General features: G+C 48.1%; 1 long non-coding RNA gene across 1 annotated transcript in view; it reads right to left on the reverse strand.

Moving 5' to 3' along the window:
• LOC140212932 (uncharacterized) overlaps positions 1-18122 on the reverse strand; it is an 81953-nt gene extending 63831 nt beyond the window's left edge. The window contains exon 1 of the long non-coding RNA XR_011889921.1: positions 17826-18122. This is a non-coding gene — a long non-coding RNA (uncharacterized lncRNA). The remainder of the gene's footprint in view (positions 1-17825) is intronic.
• Positions 18123-22367: the final 4245 nt, after the last annotated feature.

A 22367-nucleotide genomic window follows, 5' to 3' on the forward strand; every position in this document is an offset into this window, starting at 1 on the left:
GTCTCGCCTGTCGGGCTCCTTCAGGTCCGTTTTCGGCTATCCCGACAACAGATACACGATAGTAACTGTCTGACTGCAACGCAATGACAAGGATGGCATGACAATGACACATAGTGACAATTAAATGAATAAGCAAGATTACTATAAAATGACGAAGGACTGATGTTTGTTAATTGATGAAGACACTATGACGGTGACAGTATGAGGACAACGGGAAGACGTTATTCAAGTGATGACGGTGGTAAAACGAAAGCATGATGACGATGGCATGATGACAATGGGGATGACCCTCTGACTATGATGACAATGACGGCTTGACAAGCGTTGAACGACGAACTTAGAATAACGGCAATAGAGTGACCACGACGGCATCACGACGATGGTATGAGAACAAATGCATCACCAGTGAATAACGACGATGACGAAACAAATCTACGAGAACAATGAGACGACGACGACCACATGGCGACGAGGACTTGACGATAGTCAGATGACGATCCTTGTGTGACGTCGATGGCACGAAGACGACGGCATGACAACGACGGTATAACAACGGATGGATGATGATGACGATGGCACGACAACGGTGGCTTAATCGTAATAGAATGACGAAGAAGCGATGCGATGGAATGATGAGCGCTGTATGACGACGACGAATGTGTGGGGACAGTGATGACACGACGACGGCATAACGCGAGGCGGATAATGAAGTTAGAATAGCGAAGATGCAGTGACCGTTGTGGCATAAGAAGCATGGTATGACGACGAATGCATGATGACAACCCAACGACAACGGCAGCATGGCAACGATATAGCAACAGGACAAGCTCGCGTGCACGACGACAATGGCGTGATGACGATTGTAACACGAAACATGTATAACAATGCTGTCGTCGCGATGACGGCATGATGAGAGTCGGAAGACGAGGCTGGAGTGAAGACGATGGAACGACTACGACGGCATGACAACGAAGTGTAAGAACTAATGCATAACAGTGGTGTGACGACAATGACGGGACGACAACGGCATAAGGGTAGTTGGATTACAAAGCCGGAATGCAGACGATGGAATGAATAGCATGGCATCACGATCACAAGCACATACCTAGTGAACCAGGCTATTAGAGAATTTCGGCTACTCACTTGGTCGGTGCAGAAGGCACAACGGCAACGGCAGCATGAGAATCAGATCACGAAGCTAGGTCATGAAGCTAGAACGACCATGAAGGCGTCACGAGCACGTACATAGTTCTCGAAGATGGTAGGCGACGTGGGCCACTAGGTCGGCGTAAGACAGACATAGACAGACATAGACAGACAAAGACAGAGAGACAGACAGACATAGAGAGACATATACAGACAGACAGACAGACAGACAGACAGACAGACAGACAGACAGACATAGAGCGACAGGCATCTCAAAATGCCTGAAGTCGACGAAGAATGCTAATCGAATTTATGTTCCGACTAATCACGATTCATGAGGAAACGTATCTTGCTAGAGCAACGTATTGCCATAATATTTAACGGTTAGCAGTGAGATCGATTTCGAAACCTCCCGTCGGAATGCAATTCGGTCAGGCAGCGAACGAAAAAACGGTGCCACTTGGACACGCGGTTCAAAACAACAGTGTGCTTCTGCAAATTCGCACAATGTGCGTCTTGTGGAACATTTGAGCATGCGTCAGTATTACGGTACATTGCGCTCGGCGTCAGAAAACCAAATAAAAAATAATCAGAAAGCAACGACAATAACTGCAAATGACTGGCGTAAATACTCGCGTTACTCTTCATGCCCTGGTGTGTTTTCTCAAATCTGGGAGAGAAATGGAGGTAGATAAAAGAAGGAAACACTAACGCAGTAAGCCGACCGGGGTGTTTCTGACTAAACTGCTCCTTCTTCACTCTGTGGTTTATTGCATTTTATGCATTCTCTACGTCTGCTATCTGGTTAACCACGCTACGTTTTTAGCATGAAGCATTCCTTAACTCGGCCCAGGCATTTTCCATTGAGTACGCAGGCAGGTTCCCGTTTCTCCTCATTTCCGACCTCTTCAATAAAAAAAGGGAACCAGCGTGTCCGATGCTGGAGCCGAACGTTTCTCTCTCTCCGAACACCGCAGTCTGCAGCTCTAGCTACTACGCCACACTCGCAAACACAGTATTCCCGTGCTCAAGCCAAACAAACGATTAGCGCGTCAGTCACGTGCCAGTTTCTCCCGTTCTACGCTCGTGGCAGCTGGCGCTACGAGACCCTTCGGGATCAGCTCACGTACACCGCTCAGCGTTTGAAACGCAATAGAAAGATCACATGGTGGCTGGCGCTTTCTGCGTTGTCATTGAGCATTGGGTTACTGCTGAGGGGCCGAATGCCTTCACAGTGCCTAACAAACACTCTCGCTTTCATACAGCACAGCAATTCATCAGTCTAGTGTCCACAGCGCCAACCGGTGGCACAAAAAAGCAACAGGAGACCACATGCTATGAGTATCACGTTTCAATCGCATAACACTTTAGATTCCCCACTTCTTTCCTAGTAGAAGCTAACACTAAGTAGAAGCAGTATGGCACTGCGACGCCTTCGTGGATGGCCCCGGTCGAACACATTCTAACGTTGTCTTAGCATAGAACGGAGGACGAACTTTAGTACGTGCCTGTGTGTAATACGTAGGTCGCTGATGGCGTAGGGAATCCGTGTATGTATGGCTCATGTCCGTGGCATTGCCTTCGACTATGTAGTATCCGAAAATCGACCTGTCGCAAAGTCATGTCGAACGGCCGTAGTTGAAATCAAGACGTTTCTGTAATACGACGGTCGTCCCTCTGATCATCGTCCCGCTTCACTCACCACGCACACAACTGCTTGCCCTACACAATCACATTGGTACTGTTGGTAACGTTTTGAGAAACCACATACGATATTGGAGAGCCAGCCAGCTACAAAATGCTTGGCATACTATCCATTCCTACAGCGCGTGAATGCTTTGTAAGATTTTTTTTCCTCTCTCCCTCTGAGACAATTTCAATGCACGTCGTTCGAATAAGGTAGGATGGTCACCAGAACACGAACCTTAACCAACTAGCCCTGTGTCATCTTAGAGCTGGGTGTACGCGACGCACAACGATAACGCTAACGGTTTCAAACCTCGCGATGCCCTCCGCACCTGAGTTGGAACTAAATATACGGCTGAGTCGCAACTATAGGCGTGTAATGGAAATTTCGCTCTACTTACACTACGGGTAATGTTGAGGTAGCACAATTTCTTTTTTTAAGTGGCAGTTTCACCCGAAAAACGAAGCACTAACAGCAATAGAGATGTTTAGCGCCGCGCTTGAACTCCTCGCATCCTGTTCTAGCCATGCGCGGGTGCACGCACGGTAACACTTGCCGGGCAGAAGAAACAGCGCCTTAGCAGCTACCAGGCGTCTCACAACGGTGGCGTGACTAGCAGCGCTGCCAATGGGGTTGCAGGCGTCGCGCCTAAGAGGCATGACATCAGACCGACGGGTGAGCGTCGGCGTTAAATGAGCGCCTAGTTATTATGTATGTACGGATAGTTATAGGCAATTAATTAGATTGACATTTACTTCCCAGCTCAGAGTGCACACGTAGCCTCTCAGCAGGAACGCTGATGCGCTTACAGCGTGCGTGTGCCAGCCGTTGAAAGAAAGCGCCGCACGGCGCTGCGGCGTTTACGCGTCCAAGCTATTGAACTCCAAGTCTCTGGAGAACCCCTGGCTCTCGTAGCGCGAGCCGCGCGTGCGCCGTGCGTCCGCGGGAAGGAACGACAACACTGGCGTCGGCGCCGAAGAGCCGAATGCACTTAGAGCGTCCATAGAATTGCTATTGGAAATGAATTCAATAAAAGAATAAATTAAATAGGTCGGTTTGGCGTCCCTGCGGAATGCTCTTGGCTATGAGGTAAACCAATTCCTGAACCATCCTTGACCACTCAAGTGACTCCGATGTGCAGCTGAACCTCTCAATATACGATAACTTTGGGTTCCCCGTTGCCCCGTTTCCCACTATACAGCTGCCCTTCTCGGGAACGCAACGTCGGATTGTAAAACCGAACCGCAGCCACTCAGTCGTAGTGACGATTTTCCTGGCGCACAGCAACAGCGGCATCTGCTTACCGCGACACAACATAAACTACTCAGCTCAACATCCAGATAAAATGACAAAGGCGAAGCTGACCGCTATTGGTTTTCGAAGCTTCATTGCGCAATGCTGCAAGAAAACAATAGCGAGTAGTGTTGAAAGGATCACAAAATTGTCCCTATTTGCCCTTACCCCTCCCGCCCGCCCCGCCACCAAAAGATTAATCGCTCATTTTGGTGTACCGGATTTAACCGCGTGCTCTACAGCACATCAGCCGAGATTGTAAGTGGGACATAAACGACCCTGCCCGAAATTGCAATAGTCTTATATTGAATAAACTGCCTTCTTAGCCAGCAGCGTAATAAATCCATTAAAGGGCGTAATAGAAACAGAGCGGCAGGCCTCTGAACGAAATTGTTGGTCCAATGGGGACCATCGTAATCGAGCAAATTCTCTTGCTTGCGGGGGGACACGCTTTGTAGGCCTTTTAAAAAGAATGAAACAAAGAAGCCATAGTAGGCAGCTGGCACCGTCCTGCTGCAACACGTTGCGTCGCTTTATTTGATTGCCGCGTAAGTTACTCAAGCGCCTATGGGCTTAGCGGCAATGCATGCTTTGGGCTCATTAAGACGTAACAGGCCGCTAGCGTCGACAGTGAAGGATGGCGCTAATCTGCGCTCTTTATCGTCGCCATCACGGCTGGCAAATGCGAAGTCGATGCGCCGCTAATTTGGCACTCAAGGTTAATGATATCGGAGCACTTCGTCATCCGTTAATGCCTGTGTGGCTGTAAACAAAGTAGCCGAAACTAAACACAGGCTGTGCGAAGTCGCTGACGTGTAATTAGATATAGAATTATCGCGTAAAAAAGCTGATGCAAAAATGAACGAACGGTTCAATGAATTAATGAAATAAAGTGAGTGAGTGAGTGAGTGAGTGAGTGAGTGAGTGAGTGAGTGAGTGAGTGAGTGAGTGAGTGAGTGAGTGAGTGAGTGAGTGAGTGAGTGAGTGAGTGAGTGAGTGAGTGAGTGAGTGAGTCGGCCATTCTTTCATTCGTTCGTTCAATTGATTTTACTCTTTTTATTTCTTTCTTTGCGTGAATTATTCCCTCACTCAGTCAATCAATCCATAAGTCAACTTTCGCTTCTGGCTGCTAGCACAAATTTTCATCGCAGGTCATCAATCAACCACAGCCGAGAATTTTGAGAATGCAGGTAGCTGTGAATCGACGCATTGCAGCCACCGAAGTTACAACCGATAAGATGAATGGGCAGTTTAAATGGATGAGGCAAAGGGCTGTAATTTAAAGCAAAGGCGGCATGCAGCTGTATGAAGTCACCTTGGATGTTAGGTGACAAAAGTTATGCGCCGCACAACACGTAAAATCAAATTATGAAGGAAGGTGAATATACCACTAGCGTAGGTGTAGTATGTGCTGCTCTCGCTCGAAGCATCAAGAAGGCACAAATACCGTCATCAGCATTAAAGCAGGCAGCATTATTGCTATTACCTGAGGTCCACAGTGACCGCTTACATGTTTACACCGATGTTGTGCAGTCCAGTTATGCAGCTGCATTGTTTCTCGCAGCAAAAGCAACAGTGATATAATTCAGCACATCGAACTTGACACCAACGACGGCTGTCTAACTTGCAGCTCTGCGTGCAGCAATTCAACTGATCGATCAGGAAACGCCCCAGGAATGAGCCCATATTCTGCAATTCCAAGGCCACCCTTAAGAGTTTGCTCTCTGTATTGCGCCGTGGACCCCACGAACGGCTTGTCGAGGACACACGAGAAATTTACCATCAGGCATTTGATACAGTACACGAGTTTGTATTTAAATGGTGGCCAAGTCATTGCTGTATCCATGGAAACGAGCAAACAGACGCAATCGGCACACATCAGTGCCGATTGCGGCGCTATCCCGCTGTCAAGAACAAACACAGCGGGAAAGCTCTGTGAGCTTGCTCGCGAGATTACATTTGTTCAATGAAATTCGGCAGACCTTAAAAACCAGCGCCTCTGTTTTCTGGATCCTCATCTGAAGCTCCGCCTTTCACATGGCCGGCCACGAAGGGAGGTACCTATCATCTATCGCTTATGGCTTGGAGTAGCTTTTACCATTGCGTACTCTTAGCTCATGAGCATGGCCAAAAGTCCACATCGTGAAGCTTTCGGGTGCCAAGAGACGATAGTGCACCTTCTGTGCCACGGTCGTCGCTTCGATGCACAAAGAAAAGTCCTCAGTACCGCGCTCGATAGGAACGACAACGCCCCTACGGAAGATCGAATTCTTGGACCCTGGTCCCAGCTACTGCCGCCGGCATGAATTGCTTTATAAGGGCTAGTGTGGTTTTTGATGCAAACGGAACTCATTGGAAAAGTGTATAATGTGCGAACTGATGCGGTCCTTTTTTTTCTTCTTTTTTAATATTCTCTTGCTTCTTATCTTTTACACCCTTATGCCAATGCCCTGAGCAGAGCAGCCAACCGGACACCCAATCTTGTTGACCTCTCTGCCCTTCAACTCCAGTTTTCCCTCCCCCCGCCCGTCCTCGTGTTCTCGCGCAGTTTTAACCTTCTTTCAAGTATGTACCAACTAGCCAGCAAGAAGTTTCTACCAAATTATGAAAGATTAATGAAATATTTGGGGGACGCGGTGCTATGATTACGGGTTCGTTTGATCCCACGGGAGGTGTTGTCTAGGCATGAGAACGTATTTTTTCTTAGGAAGTCTTGAGTCAGTTTTAAACGACTTGGTCTATATCGAAATTCCCTGAAAAGAATATAAATATTCCTACATATTTGTTGCATTTCTTCCCCTTTCTGTGGCACTTGTCAGCCTGCTCGTTCCCTATTTTCCTCTCGGTGCATTTTAAGGGTGTCTTCATATTAAGAAATCCTCATAAACCGAAATTGAATAATATCTAATGGTCCTCGCTTCCGACAATCATTTCGAGCAAGAATCAAACAACAGAAATTTCATATCATCGGCAACACGAAACAAGGAACTGTTTAGTGTTTCGGAGCCCGCATATTCCTCATCAAATTGCTATGGATATATGCACAATGTTCATCCAGTTTTGCTGTTTGCACAGAAAAGATAATGCATATGCATAATATATCGCTATTCTAGAATCTCAGTCTGTTTTGGCCCCAGCTGTTGCCATCGCTAAAAAGAAGAAAAGTTATAAATGGCGTGAGCTTTCACGAGACGCTCAGACTTCCGGTGCAGTTTTGACCGCCAGCTGTAGATCTGCTGCTTTGAATATATCGATTTCCGAAACGATCTAGGACGCCAAATAACACCAGCGTTACGCTGAGAGAGGGAACATGTGGATTTCTCGATGGGCCTAATTTAGAACCGAGTTCTTGCCGACGCAGAACAAGTTCTGTGTGCCTTCATATCATGGCAAGCCAATCTAGGGGCAGGACGTGGACTTGTTGGGACAGCCTATGCAATTTGTCTCGCGAAGAACAGCGGGGCATATTGAAAATAGAAAAGACCACATTCGTAGGTGAATTAGAGGTCAGCAACAGATTTCTTCTGAAATAAAAAAAAAGAAAAGATTCAATTTTGGGGTTTTACGTGCCAAATTTAGGATGTAATTATGAGACACGCCGTAGTGGGGGACTCCGGGTTGATTTCGAGCACCTGTGGTTCTTTAACGTGCTTCCAATGCACAGTACGCGGCTGTCTTTTTCTCTTTTTTTTTTTGCATTTCGCACCCCATCGACATGCGGTCGCCGTGGCCGGGATTCGATCCCGCAACCTTGGGCTTAGCAGCGCAACACCAAGGCCACTACTGCCGCCAAGACGGGTTCTTCTGAAAGTAGTTCGCATAAGCACGTACAATACAGTAGACTGAGTGTTTGAAGGTTTCTTGCAATGAGTTTTCTGTAAGTCAACGACAACGTACAATGGTAAAGATCAGTTGGACTTGGTGTGATCTCTTCATTGTTCGCTCTATATGTTATTTGTGTAGTATTACAATTAAGGCAAGGCGACAATAAGTTAAAAAAAAGGGTAAGGGGACGATATTCGCTTTCCTCCGCCGCTGGCGCAGCAAAAGCAATGGCCGATTAATTGGATTCATTTGGTGATATTCGAAATAAAAAAAAATGCGAAGTGAAGCTGTGAGCCCAAAAATTTACTGAACTTAACGACCTTTCTCTATCCCTTACTGGTTTTATTGTGCCTTGTGCGCAATGAAACCAGTAAAACTTGCACACGCTGTTTAAGTACACTTCGGTATGCGACAGAAGCAGCGAGTCTACATCACCAGAAGATCACGTGTCGTCATTTCTATTCCATGCGTGCAGTGTTTAAGTGATTACAGAACCGTCCTTTTCCTTTATGCGAGTGATTAATCGGCCACCTTTCGGCGCAACGGCTTTCGTCGCGCTCACTGTCGCACATGATCCGACATTATTGGCGAGAGATGAACGATGACGCCCACTACTGCAACACTCTTATATTGAATAAACTGCCGTATTAGCTAGCAGCGCTATCAATCCAAGGGTTTGGATATGCCGATTCCCGATGCAAGCGCGTTTATTTTTTCTTCTTTTTTTTTAGCTGGTACACATGCACTTCCTCTGTACATATTGCGGCCAGTGACTTAGCAATTTTCGGCGAGGATAGGCGCGTTTTCGTCACGTACTCGTGCTTTTGGACTTGTTTCATAAAATAGCTTGCTTCGCTGACATACTTGCATTAACAATCGCTGCAAGCTGTACCGGTAAATACACAAAGAAAAAAAAATTTTTTTCACGTGGTAGCTGGTCGTTCGCGTTTCCTAAAAGTTTCCTTGGCCTGCATCTTGGCACGTGTGGAGCTGTGGCTTCGTACCTGCGGTGGCTTGAACGTGGGCCTGGTACGTGCGCAATCGCCGCTCGCATCCTCCATGATGATGTATAAGGCCGTCTTGCTCGGTGATTCATTTGGCGTCCTTGAACATGTATTTGTCCGGCCGGACGGGTTCCCGTCACAGTTTAAATTTCGTCACTCGGGGATGTCGAAATTGCCGGCAACTTTCGTTCCTAGACTTTTCACATGCGGCGATTGACGAATTAGCAGACAAGAATGGCGTAAGCAAGCAAAGCAATCATGATCGGCGTTATATGCGCTGTTTGTTTTTTTTTGGCTAGTTCAAGGTGCGCTTTTTATGAAGTCTGATCACGCCGTCGTCAAATCATCAAAGGATGTGTTGGTGTGATGACTTGTTTACCATTACTGTTCCAAATTCAGTGCACTTCACTTAAGGACAAACGCTGCATCACACGAACATAAGCGCTGGACTGCAGTTGAACGTTTGTTGTTGCTGAGTGAAACGCAACTATGCTTACGCTTAATGTGTCCCTTCCACCTTCCCTCCTCCCCCTCTTCATTTCACCCACGCGAGCGCTATATTGAAACGCGAGCATAAATGCTTCTAGCCCAGCGAAAAACTTTTAGTTGCAGTTGAGCGCTCACATTTGTAAGATTTAGTGTTCGTGCATGCCTCAACAAGTGCGCTGTCCTCGCGAGCAACATACCAAAACGTTTATTTCTCTATTCCAAAGGCACTGTGATGTCCACTGGGGCTGCGGGAAACAATCTTATAATGGGCAACGCAGACAAAAACTTACCAAAGCCTCCCTACTGGTTCGAGTAAAGCAGATTTATTCGAGAAAGTCAATGTAGGTGTGCGCATAGAGAATCACTTTAGAAAGAGCAATTTCGCCAAATGTAGCGATAAGGTAAATCCTTATTGAACGTCCGGTCGGAGTAGTTTACAGAATTACGCCTTCCTTGGGGAAATTATATATCGAGTAAATCGGTCGTTGCCTGAATGACCGTGTCCGGGAACAAGGCAATAATGCAAAATAAAATATTTTTTAATTTGGAACCAACGCACATCTGGCTGCCAAGTGAAAAAAAAAAAGTGTACGTGCACCGCCCAATTTGACAGCTGTGCTCAACTTGGTTTCAATAGCTAGGAAAGATCAAGAGTTGTTATTGAGGCGAAGTCGATATGCTATGAAAAACGAAAAGTGTGTCAGTGCGGCTTGTGGGACATTAAAGAAAAAATAACTTTTGGTTTCCGTAGGCCACATGCGCGCAACGATTATAATCGACTGTCCCATATCTGGTTCGTATATATTTAACTACAGGGTCGTTGCCTCTTTTTTAATAAGCCAATTAGGTTCTGGGATTATACATGCCAAAAGCACGCTCTCTTCATGGGACACATCGTTGTGGGGCACTCCGAGTAAATGTTCTTTTTTTTAGTAATTACGGTATTCCAACCTGCTTGAGAGTACTTTACATTACGCTCATATCGGAATGCGGTACCCATAGCCAGGATCGAAAGTACAATCTCGGTCTCAGCAGCCAACGCCAAAACCACTGAACTGCACTGTAAAATAAATTATTCCCTCAAAAGTGAATAACGTGTAACTCGGTCTTTAACTCAAGAGAGAGAAAGCAAGGACAGGAAAGGCATTGAGGTCAACCAGAAGAGCACCCGGTTTGCTACCCTACAGTGGGGGGGAAACGGCAATAGAAAGAGGGAAAAGGGGAGAGGGTAAGCACGAAATGCGTGTGGGAGGGACACTATACAGAGGGACACTATAAACGGTCTCTTAAGCCGCTCCACTTCAAGTATTACACCAGTACACGAATCGCTTTTCGTGCCAGCCACGGGTGAGGCCACGGTCCGAATATCTTTGACACGGTCAACTGTCTTGAGTCCAGTCGGTGTAAAGTTGCCCGCAGAGAGAGGCGTTGGACGTCGTAGCGAGGGCCGGTACACAATAGGTGCTCGATGGTCTCCTCGCACCCACAGGAGTCGCACATCGGGCTCTCGGCCATTCCTAATCAATGGCATTTTCAATGGACGAGCGACCTCGACCAAAGCCCGTCATGGCGTCCGGATAGAACTTCAATCGCTCTGGGTACCATTCCAAGCGAGCCAGAATCATTCTTTCCATCACTTTGCCGACGCACTTCGAAAGCGCAATCGGACAATATGATGAGAGCTCGAGCGGAGACTTTCCAGGTTTTAGAATGGGGATCACGCGGCTCGATTTCCATTGTTTAGGAACAGCGCCGTTCTGCCAAGACTCATTGTAGTAGTTGAGCAGCTCATCACGTGCGTCATGTCCAAAGTGGCATAGGGCAGCATACGTGATGCCATCAGGTCCTGGTGACGAAGGACGCCTGCAGGTCACCAACGCATCATCGAGCTCTACGAGTGAAAATAGCACGTTCATTTCTTGTACATGTGCCTCAGGGATGTCATTCAGTGCTGCGTCAGTAATGATGGCCATGGCCCCAGCGATCCGATTGAAGTTCCCAGCGGAGTTGGTAGAGGGCCAGAGCAGTAAAAGCCTTCCTTTGATGTGGAGATGAGCGAAGACTCCTAACCCTTCTCCCTATTTGCGAGAGCGATTTCCGGGGTTCAAGTGACTGACAAAGTTTTCCATCGTTTGTCTTCCAATTTATCCATAAGACGCTGGACTTTCTTTTGTATGCGTCGTGAGGCCCTCGCATCCAAGACGAACTCCGTGTGCCGATATCTCCTCTCCGCCTGTCGGCGTGCCGCAAGCAGCCTCTCCCCTTCTATGTCCAAGTCTGTTCGCCTTGCTGACGTTGTAAGTGAGCAGATTGATGTTTTCGAAACCTCTGCGATTGCATCTTCGATAGTGTGTGAAAGGCCTTCCCTACATGCGTCATCCATATTCTTCTTAAAGTTTGACCAATCAACTGTGCGCAAGACAGCAGAGGACCGTTGCTCAACTCCTCTAATCTTTATGTGTATTGGAATATGGTCGCTTCCATGTGGTTCTATGTCTGCAAACCATTGGACGCTCTAGGCAAAGAGCCGTGATACCAAAGTACAAGCAGCTACTATAGGTCGTGCCTCGAAAAAATGTAGGGCTGCCGTCATCCACAAAGCAGAAATAATGGTCGGCAAGAAAGCAAGCATCCTCTGGAGTAAATTTTAGTGCTTCCCCAAGCTGGTGATGCACGGTAATGTCACCTGTGATAAGCCAGGGGCCATTGTTCATTAGTAATATTTTCTTAAGTCGTTCGCCGTCAATGTAACCCGCTGGGGATATGTAGGCTCCAATTAGTGTAAATGACACATCCTTCTTTTCAACATTCAGGCATACATATTGGTTGTCGTCATGAGGCTCTACCGCGTTAGCGACATATGTAACGTCCGTGCGGATGTAGATGATTACTTTCGTGCTCGCACGGCATGTGGACGAGACAAAAGATTCGTAACCGGACAGTCTGAGTGGAGCTGATGAATTTGGTTCCCAAACGACCAGTATGGGGAAGCGATTTGTAAAAATGAATTGGCGAAAGTCTGCTATACAGGTCCTTAGACCCCTGGCATTCCACTGAAAGATCGACGCACGTTTAACTTCAGTGGGGAAGGGGACTATTGGTCGAGCCATGATGCTTAAATGATGCTAGCAAGCACCAGATTTAGTGCATCCAGTATTTGCAAAGCACTTCGAGTTGCTGGCGTTTGCAGCTTGTCAGGTATAATACGCACTGTATTAATTAACGAATGCAGCATGATAACCTCATGCATCTCTTGGTCGCACAAATTACCGACAGTAGACGTCGGGGGTTGTCCAGTGAAAGTTTGCTGTGATTCTGTTGGTGAATGTTGTCGTTTCGGTAGAGCCGGCCAAGATTCGACAGATGTGGTCTTCTCAGTGGCTTGTTCTTCGCGGTACTTTCCACGGTGTCTGGCCTGGGCGGTAGAGGACGAGGTAGTGTTGTAGGAAGTTGCATGCGCGTCGCAGAGGCAACAGCCTTCCTTGAGGAGCGCCGGCGACGAGAACGTCGCTTCCTGATTTCATCGGCTTTCATCGGATTTCATTCTCAAACGCACTCCCAAACGTGAATAACATCCTAAGTAAATACTACCCAATTCTCACCAGCAGCCAGAAACTTAAGAAGATTTTTCCCGACCCTCCCAGAGTAGCCTACAGACGCAACACTAATTTTAAAGATGTTCTTGTGCACGCCAAACTACAGAAAAAGAGGAAGTTGGGAACCAATCCCTGTGGCCGCCCCAGGTGCTCTACATGCAAACACATTCAATCTACTACTACAGTAAAAAGTACAGCGTCGAATTACACACACAAGGTAACTTCGGCTTTCACCTGCACATCAAGCAACGTAGTCTACTGTCTAGAATGCGCCGCTTGTAGCAAACAATACATAGGTGAGACTGGACAACAAATCAATACAAGACTCAATGGTCACCGCGCGGACACAAAACACAATTTACCCAAAGCAGTAGCCAGCCACTTTAATGAACATGGTCATATATTTGACAAAGCAAGGCTCTATATACTACAAACAAATTTCCGTTCCCCTCGCGAAAGGAAGTATACGGAATCATACCTCATACACAAGTTTAATTGCCTACACCCGACAGGAATTAATTTGGCACGCGGCAACTTAGAATCTTTAAAAGCGGTAACTTAAATATGAAACTCTCATATCATCAACCAAGACACAAAACACATTAGGCCACCAACTAACTTTAATTCTTAACCTCACCTACTCTTCCATTTCGAAAAAATTTTTTCCTGTCCACTACCTAATTTAATGTACTCTTTCAGGTTTTTACGTCTATACCAACTGTACGACCCCCTTCTTCCATGTACACTTGCCCCCGCCCGCTCCTGCGCGCGTCACCCTCCTGTTTGTTATTCCGGTTTCGGTCCTCCCTCCCCCTCTCCCTTCCCTTTCAACCCTTTTTTTTAAACCTATTTCTTCTTTTTTAACCCCTACATCAACACATTCCGAAGTCAATATGCCTTTTTCGGTGCCTCAACCCAGAGTATCGACATTTCTGGATGCCGCCGTAACGACACCTACGTTGAGCGACTGGGGCAGTGCCCCTTGAAAGACCATGCCGCTGCCTTTCAGTCACCCCATACATTGCACCGCAGACTCCTCGTCGCCATCTTAACTATTTCAAAATTACTCGACGTATGACTGCTATGCTACTCAAGTCACTTTCAACTCGTTTTTTATTTGTGTGTGTGTCTTTTTTTTTTTGTCTTTTGTGTTACTCGCGCACTGACCGCTTGACCGGCCGTTCTAATGCCTCAAAAACATGCCGCCAATGACTCCCCCGGAATACGTATACCTTCTAACCTTTCGCATCCCCAACACGCTCCTAAGCCCCCGTATTTCTTAAAAATTTCATTTTTTTTTCTTTCTTTTCTTTTTGTCACTCTCACCCCCCCCTTCTTTTTTGTCTGTATTGGTGCCGCCCTGGCTTCCCCCCCTTTCTTTTTTTTTTCTTTGTTTTTCTGCTTCTATTTCTTTTCTTTTCTCCCTGCGTGCCCACTCTCACGCTCTTGTCCCCTCGTCTTGGGAATGAAGCTCACAGACGTCGGACGACAGCGCTTGTTTCCTCTGGTAATCTCTCTCTTTAAAACCAGCCGCCAGCGACAACACCCGCACGTGACGTCACTGCACTAACCCTTTAAAACTAACACGCCGAAGATGACGAGGCCGCCTTTGACGAAGATAGGTCCTCTTATCGAAACGTTGGCCAGCCTTTCTGAAGCACCTTATCCCTGTTTACAAACTTTACACCACAGTGTGCTATTCCATCTGTCAGCCCCTTTCTTGTTTTTGGACCTTTTTTTGGTGTAAGGCTATAAGCTATAGACTGGCTTACACCATTATTCACGGTTAAGGTTGTAAACCATTTCACACAGTACCCCAGCAGGTTCACATAAACCAGCTGAAAGTATGCGATATGTGTGTGTATCGTCCTTTAGTTTGAATGTGCGTTACTATTAAACATACCTACACGTTATTAATGTGAGAAACGGAAGTTGGTAAGTTTGCTGGTACCTAAGCCACGACCTAAAGACCTTGTGGGAGGGGACATGTTACTTCGTGTCAGTTGACAGGAGAGCTAGATGCGAACAAGCGAAAACATTCATCTCGAAAGAAGAAAGCTGAAAGTGGTCGTTGTGTGTTCCGCGCAAGATGGTCCGATTGTTCTGGTCAAAAGATAATGTGTGGGTCCCATTTCATTGACAAACTACACCTTCTTACGAATTAAGTCAGCAGCAGGACCCCACGTTTTTTTTTTTTTTTTTTGTAATCTTACGAGGCCATAGGGCTTAGGATTGAGTTTCAGCACCTGGCGTCACATACCTGCCGGCAGGGCTACCAATCAAAACAATGATGTATTGCGCTCTCTCTCCTTGCATTAAACTACGTCCCTCAATTTGCGCTTTCAAAAATGCATTTCCAATACTGACACGCATACCTGTTCATGTGTCTCTGGTAACCGCTTGTTCAGCGGCTAAGCGAGGTTAAACGTTATTGCTCACTGCAGGACGCGCCTGGTTGTATCGGAAGTTTCTCGAACGTTATCGATAGTTATATCCATTGTCTATTGTCACCGAGCCTTGTGTAATCTGATCGTAAGCGCAACAGGAATTATGTAGTACTCTATGCAAGACACGCAGGCACCAGCGATTATTCTGTAGCCTTCAATGACTTATGTATAGAAGCCGACGTGCTTGCCCCGCCGATCAGATTTTCGACGATCGTCGACTGTATTCACCGCTATCGTTGTTCTTTAGGTGTAGCCTGTTTTTGAGGGCCCACCGGTTCGCCCGATAAAACGCAAATTTCGGCATTCACAGTTGCGCTGCTTACTTCGCCGTCACTACTACGTGACAATATATTTTGTCCCGATGAATCAATCTTACCAGTAGCAATGGTCCGCTTAGGAGCTATCTCCTGTCGACTGCACACGAGATTGGTTTGTAAGAGGAGGTGCACTATAACTGTACGTAATTTTTTTCATATAATAGCAGACACTTTAAGAGTCACAAAAAGAAATTTGCGAAAATGCACCTGAATTCCTTAAATAAAAGCTCCCCGATCTCTGGCTTCCACCCACAGTGCAGTTTGCTGTTCCGGCACATAATGACATGCGAAAGTGCCGATCAAGATGCCGGTTTTCAAAACACGAATTAGCCAACACTCAGATTCACCACCGCATTCGTAAAATTATTCGACCTCGTGCAATATCCCTTTGTTTCTCTCGATTCAAATGTTCCAAGCTAGCGCTGGCCGTAGCTCATTCTGCAGGCGAAAAGCTCGGGGCAGACTTCAATGAACGACGGCAGCGCGTTGTTGCTACCCAACTCACTTGAGGCACGAAAGAAACGCCCTTCCAACTTTTCCTAATCAAACGTTCCGGCTTCATTCCCTACTTTCTAGCAGACTAACAAGGCCACTTAACGAATGCACTGACATCTGGCGAGCACCAACAGACACGTTTACCCTTCCTCGAATGCTGGCGCGGTCCACTCTGCCGTGATGACCTACATGCCTCTGGTTACCTTCGCACTGTCGTTCCTTCACCGCGTTGCAAGAAACGCTTCGCACCCTCCTCCGCACCCCCTCCCCAATACACGATCTTCCATCACGGTAATCGATTGTGCGAAACGTTAAGGCTGCGTTTCGACGAGTGCTGTTACCAAAGATTCCGCAAGGGCCTCCGGAAGTCATCCTCGGGTAATTTTGCGGTCGTCAACGGTTCGTACTATATACGGTGGGGCGGCCACCCTCGCCACTCTCAGCCTTTAGCTGAACTACGACACTGCCGTAGCCCTTTCTTTATCACTGATGGCCTTCTTCGTAATGAGCAGCGCGCATTATTGTCGCGAAATCGTCGTTCGTCAATGTCTCTGTCTCATTACGTGCGCAGGAAGCACGGGCAGACTTGCAAACAGGCCCGTTTACAAGTTCGGCGAGGGTGACGTGTTAGCCTGGCAGCTACGAGAGACCATGCATTCTTTATGGACGTTCCGCGCCATCAATGCGCGTGCCAGTTTCTTCGAAAGCAGCACCAGCGGATGCCACATGTTACTTACTGGCCGTAATGTCTATTTGTTTTTGTTAATATAATATGGAGTACCAAAAGTGAAGTGACCTTCGTTCATGGCCCTTTTCACACAGCCAAATGATGCGCCTGCGAACCAGATGGCATCGCCGAGTGAAATTTAAAAGATTGTTACAAATGAAGTTGCGTGAATATACCAGTCAAGTTTAATGTTATTCTTGCTCTCGCTACGAAATACTTACGAAGTTGTTTTATGCGAAAGCAGATTTCTTCTGATGTTCGTTGCTTGTTGGGGTACGTTTATTTCTTTTCTTCTTTTTCCAGCTTACATCTTGGCGAGGAAACTCTGATACTATGGCATGGAAGTTGCAGAGCGCCTACCCGCAAGATTAGCAGGCAGAAGGGCGCCATAGCCAAAGTATGTTGTGCCCTTTTGGAATGAACTTTTTTTTGAAAGAAAGCCGACCCCTCGAAGCATAACTATCCTAACTTTTTGCTATTGGCAATCGTGCTACGTCAAAACACATTGCGAGTGCAATGCGATGCCGCGGTGCTGTCATGGCAATAAAAAAGTACCCAGGAAGCTTTTGCTGTAGAAAAAAAATAAGGGCACTTATTTCTTTTTTTTTTTCATACCACTCCTTCCAGTCGGCAGTTCTGTGTACGAAGAAGTGCTCGTGCGACGTAATTAACCCACATGACAGCGGAAGCACATAAATTCTTTCTAACCCGAAGTCTGTACCTACGGTTGCTGAGATAGACAACTTGTAATACAACATGGTCACACGTCAACAAAAAGTGTACGTATCTTTTTACTTACCACAGACACGACACAGTAGGCAAGGGGCGTTTCGGTGAAAATTGTTGCTGGGCGTGCCCGGGCCCACCACCGTTTATGTCTCGAAGACATACACAACGAGGCCCACTCACTGCAGACACTGCACGAACCGACCAGCACAGCACGTAGCAACACAACAGTTCTCCTTGCGCGTTCGAAAAGACCAGAACCAGCAGTTTCACTTGAGCCACATATACCATGATCACACCATCCCACATACGTCGTTCAGAATGATGCCCACTTCAAGCGATAGCCGAAATCGCGGTCCAGCAAACTATCTTCAGGCCGCTTCACATAATCCGTTACGACAGACTTGCCGGGGGGCCGTTGGAGAGATAACGCGTCCAACCACAGTCGCGGTTTCTTTGGCGGCATATTTTCACAATAATCGGCCCCATAAAGATTTTTTTTAATTCGCAGTTCCGCCCGAAAGGCGAAGCACGCGTTGCGATAGCAAATTAGTAAACAGCTGCACTAAGTCAGGATAGTAATTCTTTCAGCCGTAACCCCTTGTAAACATTCGCTTACTAACTAAATTAACAATGATAGAATGTGTAAGCGGGGCCCAAAGAGGGCGTAGAATGAAACACACACACAAAGACAGCGCTGTCTTTGTGCGTCTGCTTCTTTCTACGTCCTTGTTCGGTCGCGCTTACACATTCTATCACGAACTCAAATCAACTAGCTCGTCAACGTGGTTTGACTAAATTAACCAGCACGGTATCACCCATGCACAGGTAAACGAACACATCCCGCTCGATGACAGCGGAAACTGTGTGTGAAAACGCCGTAGTTATGTATCGCTGCAGCAGCCGCGAGCCTAACGAAACGTCGAAAGCACAGCGCATACGAAGCTACCGGCACTATGCGCACTCTGCAAACATCGCAGACTGCTTTGAAGATGAGGCCTGCGTGGGCTGTTACGTTTCGCCTACAACGCGCGGTAATGCCGGCGCGGATGCAACGGACGCCGGGGCTTCGTTCAAAGCGGCGGACATTTTGGCCCGTTCGACGCCACCGCAACGCCTCCCCGCCAAGCGTGTCCAGGCGTGTTTCAGTGCCACGTGTCTTCGTATGTGCGTGTGTGTGTGTGTGCCCACGCTTGTCAAAGCGCGGCAGCCGGGGAGCGGAGCTCCCCAAGTGAGGTGCCAGGAGGTCTGTCCGTCGGCGGGTTGGCGATGCGTCACTACACTCGGCTCACCATGTCTCTCGGCTCGACCGTGCGCGCCGTCGTGGGCTCATGCTCCGCCGTCGCGTGGGCTCATCCCGTGACCTTCCTTCTGGCCCGCGACGCCGAGAGTATAAGAGCAGCTGCCCCCGGACGCCAGGAGAGAGGCTCCGATTTGTACTGTTGAGTTACGTGCTCTCCCGTCTCTCCACTTCGGTCGACCTGACCGGCCGCTCTTTTGCTATGTTAGAATAAACAAGTTGTTCTGTTACCAGTCTTCTCATGCTTTGCCGGGACCTTCGGATGCTTCCAGTGCCCCAGGCCGCCAGGCCAACGCTACCCTTGGGGCTTGCGACCCATTCGCAATAACGGGCGCCAGCACCGAGACCCCAACAACTGGTTGCCAGCGGTGAGATCGCGACAACGGAGGCCAGCAGCGAAGAGATGCGGTTGAATGTATGCTGAGCAGCACAACGACCATCCGGGAGCAGTGCAACGAGCCCTGTGTGATGACTGGTTGCCTGCAGCGGAACGACTGCGCTGAATTCTTGGCTGCGAGGTTTGGTGAGTGCGGGACTTTCTTCTTCTGAGTTTTGCCAGGCTTTTGTTAGTGTCAGAAACAGAGCTGGTAATTGTGGTTGTCGTTGCTGCCGGGTTAGTTTGCGGCAAGACAATAGTAGGCAGTAGAGAAAGCAGCATTCAGAGCAGCCATGGATTTGAAGTCGTTGCGCAAACCGAAATTGCTGGAGCTTGCAAGAGAGTTGGGTCTGGATGTCTCAGACAAACTCAGAAAACCAGAACTGCTAAGGGCTATTCTTGAGTTAGAAGCTGAGGATGACGAGCTGTCGGAATGCCTTGAGACCATTGAGGAGAGGGAGACGGCAAAAATACAGGAGCGCGAACTTAAAGAACAGAAAGAGAAACAGGAGCGCGAACGAAAAGAACAAAAAGAGAAAGAAAAAGAAGAGCGCGACCGTCAACACGCTTTGGAAATGAAGCGTCTCGAGTTAGAGATGGAACGCGCTCGTAATGGAAGTCAGGCACACGGTGCAGGAGAACGAGTATTGTTCAAAATGACTGACCTGATGCGGCCGTTTAAGCTTGGAGAGGACATTGGTTTGTTCCTGGTTAACTTTGAGCGAACGTGCGAGAAGCAGGGGTTCTCTCGGGAAACGTGGCCACAGCGCTTGCTCACTTTGTTACCCGGCGAGGCGGCCGACGTAGTCGCTCGCTTGGAGAGAGAGGAGGCAGAGGATTTCGACAAAGTGAAATCGAGTCTGCTAAAAAAGTACCGGCTGTCAGCGGAGGCGTTCCGTCGGAAGTTTCGGGAAAACGAGAAAGGCAGAAGTGAGTCATATACAGAGTTTGCGTACAGGCTTATGTCAAACATGCAGGAGTGGCTCAAAGAAGAGAAAGCGTTTGGTGACCACGAGAAAGTTCTGCAGTGTTTCGGGCTAGAACAGTTTTATAGTCGGTTACCTGAGAACGTGCGGTACTGGGTCTTGGATAGGCCAGACGTTAGTACGGTGGCTCGAGCCGCTGAGCTAGCCGAGGAGTTTGTGACGCGTCGGGCTCGTGGAGCTAAGGACGGTCAAAAGGGTGAATTTGGCTCCAAGTTTGAGAGGCCAAAGTTCACGCCCATGAGAGCAAAGGGGGACACACGTAGTTCGGATGCGAGTGAAAGCAGTCCGACCGAACGTAAGGAGACGGCGGCAACCGAAGCCGAACGCAGAAAGCGGTTCGAGATGAGGCAAGTGCGCGTGTGTTATACGTGTCAGAAGCCGGGTCACTTTTCGGCGCAGTGTCCAGAAACAAAACCAAAAGTCGTGTTTTTGTCATTATGCAGCACTGACGAGAACATCAAGCTTCTCGAGCCTTACATGCGAGACCTCCTCGTGAACGGGAAAGAGTGCCGAGTGCTTCGCGATACCGCAGCTACAATGGATGTAGTTCACCCCTCTTACGTAGAACCCGATATGTTCACGGGCGAGTGCGCATGGATCAAGCAAGCAGTGGAAGCTCATAGCGTGTGTCTGCCGGTAGCAAAAGTGCTTATTGAAGGACCTTTCGGAGCACTTGAGACGGAGGCCGCAGTGTCATCTATGCTGCCCCCCCAGTACCCGTACCTATTTTCGAACAGGTCCGATCACCTCCTGCGCGAGAAGGGGCTTTTGTTTGGTGAGGCTAGCGTTCAGGCCTTAACCAGATCGAAGGTTCGGGAGCTCGCTGCAAAGGCGGTAGTTGCGGGGCCGACGTTGTTGAACGATGAGAAAGGGTCAGAGGCGCAGCAAGCTGGTATTCAGAGCACGCCCGAACTGAATAAAATTGAGCCTATAGCGTTAAAGGCACCAGATACTGGAGAGGAAATTTCCGATGCGGGAAAGTTAGAAGAGCTTCCGGTCGAGCTTCCGGGACTAGGCTCAGTGACGAACAGGAAAGACACCGATCAAGTCATTAGTGACTTAATAAGTAAAGCATCGCTGTCGCCTGAGCAGAAAACCGAACTACACCAGCTCTTACAAGAGTTTCAAGGTCTGTTCTCTGAGAGGCCTGGTAGGACTTCTGTCCTTACTCATGACATAGAACTTACCTCCCCAGAGCCAGTACGATCCAAGGCGTACCGGGTGTCACCCCGCCAGAGCGATATTATGGAGGCTGAGGTAAAGAAAATGCTACAGCTCGGTGTTATTGAGGCGGGTGAGAGTGATTATACCTCCCCTTTGATTTTAGTTGAGGTACCGGGCAAGGAACCTCGTCCTTGCGTCGACTACCGCAGGCTTAATTCCATCACTAAGGATCAAATTTATCCGATCCCTAACATCGAGGAGCGCCTTGAGAGAGTGAGTAGCGCTCAGTTTATTTCCACTCTAGATCTTGTCAGGGGTTATTGGCAGGTTCCACTTACAGAAGAGGCTAGTAGGTATGCGGCGTTCATTTCACCAATGGGGACATTCCGTCCTAAAGTTTTGAGTTTTGGTTTGAAGAACGCGCCATACTGCTTTTCAAGCCTCATGGATAAAGTGTTGCGGGGACAGCAAGAATTCGCTTTACCGTATCTAGACGACGTAGCGATATTCTCCGCCTCCTGGCCTGAGCATATGGCGCACTTGCGGGCAGTGCTAACCCGCCTGCGCGATGCGGGCTTGACAGTCAAGGCTCCCAAGTGCCAGTTAGCACAGGCCGAGGTTGTCTACCTCGGACACGTGATTTGTCGGGGTCGTCGCCGCCCCTCTGAAATAAAGGTGGCCGCTGTGCGAGACTTCCCGCAACCGCGCACGAAGACCGATATTCGGTCGTTCTTAGGTGTCGCCGGCTACTATCAGAGGTACATCCCCAGGTACTCTGATATCGCGTCT

The sequence above is a fragment of the Dermacentor andersoni genome, chromosome 8 (genome assembly GCF_023375885.2).
Source record: "Dermacentor andersoni chromosome 8, qqDerAnde1_hic_scaffold, whole genome shotgun sequence".
Classification (NCBI taxonomy): Eukaryota; Metazoa; Arthropoda; class Arachnida; order Ixodida; family Ixodidae; genus Dermacentor; species Dermacentor andersoni.